Source organism: Podarcis gaigeae, assembly GCF_964106915.1.
Source record: "Podarcis gaigeae genome assembly, chromosome: 10".
Lineage (NCBI taxonomy): Eukaryota > Metazoa > Chordata > Lepidosauria > Squamata > Lacertidae > Podarcis > Podarcis gaigeae.
The window spans coordinates 37,279,189-37,285,894 of record NC_139686.1 but is presented as its reverse complement, the minus strand read 5'-3'; positions in this window follow the sequence as shown (position 1 = coordinate 37,285,894).

Sequence of the window (6,706 nt, the reverse complement as noted above, 5' to 3'; positions counted from 1 at the left end):
CAGGCAGGTAGGGGGCTGGCTGAAGATATTTTGAAGGTGGGGCAGTACTATATCTGCCCTTGTGGACAGGGCAGAAGCCCACTGGGTTCTATTGAAAGGCGTTATAATTTCCCTACAATTCCTGAAAATTCTCAGCTTGGTGTCCAACACTTTGTAGCAGCAAGTCATGTGAAATAGCTTGGCCAAGTTCCACCACTCTGTCAGCTTACACAGAAGACTCCTGTACTCACTTCTTCCTTCTGCTGACAATCATCAGCATGGGATTTTGATGAGGTGACTCTGCTCCTTTAGGAACAGCACCATTCAAAACTTAAGTCACCATCTCAGCAGGAAAAGTTTCCTCCACTGCTCAGATGTCATTTGACAACATTTGCCTTAAATTAATACATCATGAAATTGTAAAGAATTGCACACTTCCACCTCTTTTCACGCCACCAATTCTTTTGTACAGATTATGGATAATTTCAAGGTGCCCATTCTGAATGGAGAATTGCCAGAAAGAAGAATGCTGCTTTCTGTACACACGACTGCAATGGCAATGCATCTACAGCAAAATTTTAGTTTCAAATGAACTTAACATTAGGAGATCGATGTCTATACAACTGAAGTAAGACGTCCTAATATAATGAGTCTCTCCCTCCCCCAAAAAACAACCTGGGCACAAAGTAAAAAGAGTACCCATTTTACTGCAAGTTCCCTAAAGCATGCTGGAATAAACCCTACAAAATTTACACTGATTTAATCATCATCGTTATTAAATTTATTACCCACCCTTCACTAACAGGTTCCATAGCACTGCATAGCTAGTCCCATTGACTATTCACTGCTTCATACATTGTTAACCTAAGATCATGAAACATCTGAGAACTGTTGCTGCTGCAGATATACCTGCCTGTACCAAGCTTGCCTTTGACTGTGTCGACCACGGCAAACTATGGCAAGTTCTTAAAGAAATGGGAGTGCCAGATCACCTCATCTGTCTCCTGAGAAATCTCTATGTGGGACAAGAAGCTACAGTTAGAACTGGATATGGAACAACTGATTGGTTCAAAATTGGGAAAAGAGTACGACAAGGCTGTATTTTGTCTCCCTGCTTATTTAACTTATATGCAGAATTCATCATGCGAAAGGCTGGGCTGGATGAATCCCTAGCCGGAATTAAGATTGCTGGAAGAAATATCAACAACCTCAGATATGCAGATGACACAACCTTGATGGCAGAAAGTGAGGAGGAATTAAAGAACCTTTTAATGAGGGTGAAAGAGGAGAGCGCAAAATATGGTCTGAAGCTCAACATCAAAAAAACGAAGATCATGGCCACTGGTCCCATCACCTCCTGGCAAATAGAAGGGGAAGAAATGGAGGTAGTGAGAGATTTTACTTTCTTGGGCTCAATGATCACTGCAGATGGTGACAGCAGCCACGAAATTAAAAGATGCCTGCTTCTTGGGAGAAGGGCAATGACAGGCCTAGACAGCATCTTGAGAAGTAGAGACATCACCTTGCCAACAAAGGTTCGTATAGTTACAAGCTATGGTTTTCCCAGTAGTGATGTATGGAAGTGAGAGCTGGACCATAAAGAAGGCTGATCGCCGAAGAATTGATGCTTTTGAATTATGGTGCTGGAGGAGACTCTTGAAAGTCCCATGGACTGCAAGAAGATCAAACCTCTCCATACTGAAGGAAATCAACCCTGAGTGCTCACTGGAAGGACAGATTGTGAAGCTGAGGCTCCAGTACTTTGGCCACCTCATGAGAAGAGAAGACTCCCTGGAGAAGACCCTGATGTTGGGAAAGATGGAGGGCACAAGGAGAAGGGGACGGCAGAGGACGAGATGGTTGGATAGTGTTTTCGAGGTTACCAGCATGAGTTTGACCAAACTGCGGGAGGCAGTGGAGGACAGAGGTGCCTGGCGTTCTCTGGTCCATGGGGTCATGAAGAGTCGGACACGACTAAACGACTAAACAACAACAACACCACCAAGCTTGCCAGCAAACACTGCCCACAGACCTCCTGCATGTTAGGGAAATAGGCACCCTGTTTTCGCCACATGGTCTCCTCCCACCTCTGCAAGGAAGGGAGTTCAGGCAGCACAGGTCTAGAAAGGTTCGTCCTAGACTGAAGCAAGAGACCACTGAAGCAAGAGAGGCACGCTAAGGTGATCAGAGGGAAACAGTATATAACTGCATCATAAAATGACATTGCGCCTTTCACAGATTTTACAGTCAGGAAAGACAGCTTCAAATGATTCATTTCTGGTGTCACGCATTTGTTGCACAGAGCACTTGTAAGCCAAAGAAGAAGAAAAACAGCCTGTGTTCAAATATTATTATTTTATAGATCCCCACCATTCCTGACCAAGTACTGTGGATGAAAAACTAGTATGTATGCTTGTGTTGTGAAAAGAGCTAGAAGTTTACATTTTGTAAATGTGCGGTTCATTTTATTAAAAAGTGCAATTAATATTTATCACATAGTTTCTTTTATTTGCCATACATGCAATGACTTCAAAAAGAAGAGAGGATCGGGGGGAAATGAAACTCTTTCATGACAAGATGCAAGAGGATTCCTTATGAACAAAAATGTGTTCACCACTATGCATTATTTTTAACTTATATGTGATGAAATGGGACAACAGCACCCTGTTTCAATATTTCTAAATTATAATTTCTGAGAGATCCAGCAGAATTTGAAAGCGTAGTGACAAAGGGACAAAAGCAACAATTTCTAAGTAAAGATGTAAGATATGTATAACAAATTATTTGTATCAAAGTAACAGCAAAAATGAGACAGAATATTCTGAATGAATACGGCAGCCTGTGCCATAGCAGAAATTATGCACATTTAAAAGAAAGTTTCCTTAAACAGTTATTTAAACAGCTGTGTACTTTAGTCACACTATATAATTTTGCAGTTAATCTTTGTAACTACAACTTCTGTTACTACGTTTTTTTAAGTTGTGTACGAAAATAGAGATATTTGGAAATTAAACTAAATTGGTAACAGGGCACAAATCTGCAAAATATCCCTTAATAAACGTATTTGGATATGTCAAAGATATAGTAGGATTAGTGGATGCAGAGCAAGTAAATATACTTGCAATAAATATACATTTAATCATCTGTTACAATTAGAAGAAATAATTTATTCTCAAGGTGGATAAGTAAGTAGATTATAAGAATTTGGGAACTGGTCCACAGGGTAAAGTTAACATTGGGAGGGTTACTTGAAGGTAAACAGATTGCTTCATTTTTACTAGTGTAAATAATAATCAGATATTCATCCGTACAGGCTATTGGAAACAAGTTAGTGATTTATAGAGTAACTCCAGTTTGCTCAGCAGTTTTTATGGTTCCCTTTACCTTCCTTTTGTTGTTGTTGTAAAAACTAATTATACATTCTTTAAAACTTTTTTTATATTTGTATGTTATACCAATAAAAACCCCCACTAATTTGAATAAAGATTTAAATTTGAATAAAGGTTTAAAAATAAAGTTCTCCTAAATTAATATCCATGTTTTCCCCTTCAACATGCTCCCACATTTCTGAGAGATGAAAATTTTCAGGGGTAATAATACAGTATTTTGTTTCCTTTAGATGAGAATGCGCTAGAGACTTGGGGCAACATTATTGTTTGTTTTATTTACTAATCTACAGGACGAGCATATCAGAAACACACAAGTAGCCAATTTTCAAGCCCTACAAAAGGTTTTCAGATCATACCCTTGCATTCAAAATTGCTTCACCTTTAGCTAATTTATAGCTCCTTTCTCCCCAAATGTAAAATTGCAGCAACTTGTTTCAAAGTTTTTTCCTATCTCTTCTCCAACCAGGTTGGTGAGTATTTGCATTATTTGTCATTTGGGTTGTATTCATGGAACATCATTTGCCATTAGACAAAGGATAAGATCCCAATATCCATAATACAGCTATGTCCATATATGAAATACAGGACAAGGAAGAACTGCACTTACACCAAATGATAAATGACCTGGGAAAGATAATGATGAGAATCTACTGAGGTTTTAACAAGAGGAAGAGTAGAATGTAAACATCAAACTGCCAGTGTCTTCTCTAAAGTCTGGTGCAATAGAGAGAGCAATTCCAAAAGGCTTCAGAAAGTGATCAAGGGGGTTGAGCAACTCCCTCAGGAGGAACGATTACATTTGGAAATTGCTCTCTAAAACTTAGTAGAAGTGCCAATTACCCAAATAAGTTGAATTGCACCATATGAACGGGGCCACAATTGTTAATATAGCCATACCTGCCTTCTTCAAGATTCTGGCTCTTTCTCTCACATCGTAATTTCTGTTTCTGCGCCCTTACAAATCCCGTTTATCTTTCCTTGCCACCCTCAATTCCAAGGCAAATATTCAACATTTCCCCATCCCCCCCATCTTCAATATTCCCAAACACATGCACGCAACAGAGTGCATCCTGTCCTGCTATACCCAAACATCCCAACAGATCCCAAACTTGTCAGAGAGTAGCTCCTAAGCATGTGCTACTGATTTGGTTCAGAGGAGATTAATAGTAGAAATCGCCAACATGGTGTCCTCCAGAAGTTGTGAGCTACAACTCCAGTCACTCCCAAGCATTGGTCATGCAAGCTGGGACTGATGGGAATTGTAATTCACAACATCTGGAGGGCACCATGTTGGCCACCGTTTCTGTAGCACAAATGTAGGCAATGTCTAGGAAACCTAAGGCCAGGTGCCAATATTTTCCAGTGTCTAGGGAGAGAGATGCACATCCGTGAATTTGGCAGCTGATGTTGACGGAACCTGACTTTGACAGGGCAAAAAACACTGAGGATGATTGCTTTTAAACTCATGGAAGTTAGGTTTAGCCAGTGCGGCATAATGGTTAAGGTGGTGGACTATGACCCGGGAAACCAAGGTTTGAATCCCCACTAGGTGACCTTGGGCCAGTTACTGCCTACGCCAACAGGTGCAGGTAACTCACTGGAACTCGCTGATCCCCATTCATGATGGGGATCAGGGATTACAATTGTTCCCCATGGACAAGGAATTCCCAGTAAGTGCGGGTCATGAGCTCACATTAAGTCCCTGCCCTGACAGGATTGAAATGGGGAGGTGGAGCATGTAACACCTTAACACAGTTGGTGGTATGAAGTACTCTTGGCCACAGATCAAAGAGGAGTAAACCATCCACACTCTCAGAATGCTTCCAGTTTTGCTTAAAATCTGTTACCTGTCTAGCCTACAAATGTTTAAAATTAGCTGACAAGTCCAAACATCGACCCACCAGGTTCAAGCTTCTGTAAAGTTGCTAGATGTTGCTGGTGAGCAGCTACATCCATCTAAGTGTATTGTGTCCCAATTCATGGCTGTGCAAGACCAATTTACAGTGGTACCTCGGGTTAAGTACTTAATTCGTTCCGGATGTCCGTACTTAACCTGAAACTGTTCTTAACCTGAAGCACCACTTTAGCTAATGGGGTCTCCCGCTGCGCCGCCAGAGCCCGATTTCTGTTCTCATCCTGAAGCAAAGTTCTTAATCTGAAGCACTAGTTCTGGGTTAGTGGAGTGTAACCTGAAGAGTATGTAACCTGAAGCGTATGTAACCCAAGGTACCACTGTATAGGTGACTAGCACACACATAACCTGGAGCATCAAAGTAAACCACTGATGCTTTTTTTTGTGTAATTATCAGAACAATTCTGCAAAACAAGAATATGCCTAAGATGTGAAATTAGTCTAAGAGCTGGAGAATGGTTATTAGCAAAGCCAGATAAAAATAAACATGGTTTTCACCTGAACAGAAATGCGAATGCACCTGCCCACACTTATTATAAAGACAAGATTAATGATGGCCAAGTACGGTGGTTTGATGAAATATATGAAATTCCAAGCAAATAATTAAGAATTCTGGGTAACAAAAGTACACAAAACAGAAGTGGCATGTTTCAAGAGGGACTATTAAAGTGAAAGCATTATATCTACTAAAAATAATAAAAAAGGAAATGGCTGTGCTAAGTGAAAGTAACATTCATTGGTCAAATTCATTTGGACCCTAAATTCAACACAAGCACTTTTAACATAGGATTCACAGTAAATACAAGTGGGTCCAGCAAGGAAGTCTTCTAGTGTGGAATTTTATTGTTTAAAGGTTCCAACCACACAGGCCCCTTTCCAAGATATTCCATTCCACCACTGCCACCCCTCCAATAGCCAGCATTCTATGGCCACAGCATGCTCAGACCTCATTAGGGATGGACTAATCTGCCAATTTCGGTTTCTCTCGGTTTCTCATTTCCCCCCATCTCAGATTCAGTTCTCCACATTTCCACAGCAATTTTCTTTTTTAAAAAATCTTCACAAAAAATCATTAATTCAGAACACATTTCTGCAACAATTTCACCTTGTAAATGCTGTACGTTGCTTTCACTAAAGTCTGCAATGACACAAAGGATGGCTTCACAACCCAGTGCGGAAAGTACAAAATAGGTAGTTTCTCATTAAAATGCAAACAAAATTGAATTTCTAACCCTAACCCTCATTGCACTGTTTGGGTTTTGTTATGCTTTTTGGGGGTCTCCTCGGGGTTTCTCAAGTATTTTGCTTCCCCCGCCACCCTGTTTATAGCCCCTCTTGTGCATGAATTATCTGTAAAAATGATTCACACTCTCAGAATGAGTTTGCTATTGGTAGATAAAATGGCTTACATTATAAAGTGTCCTAC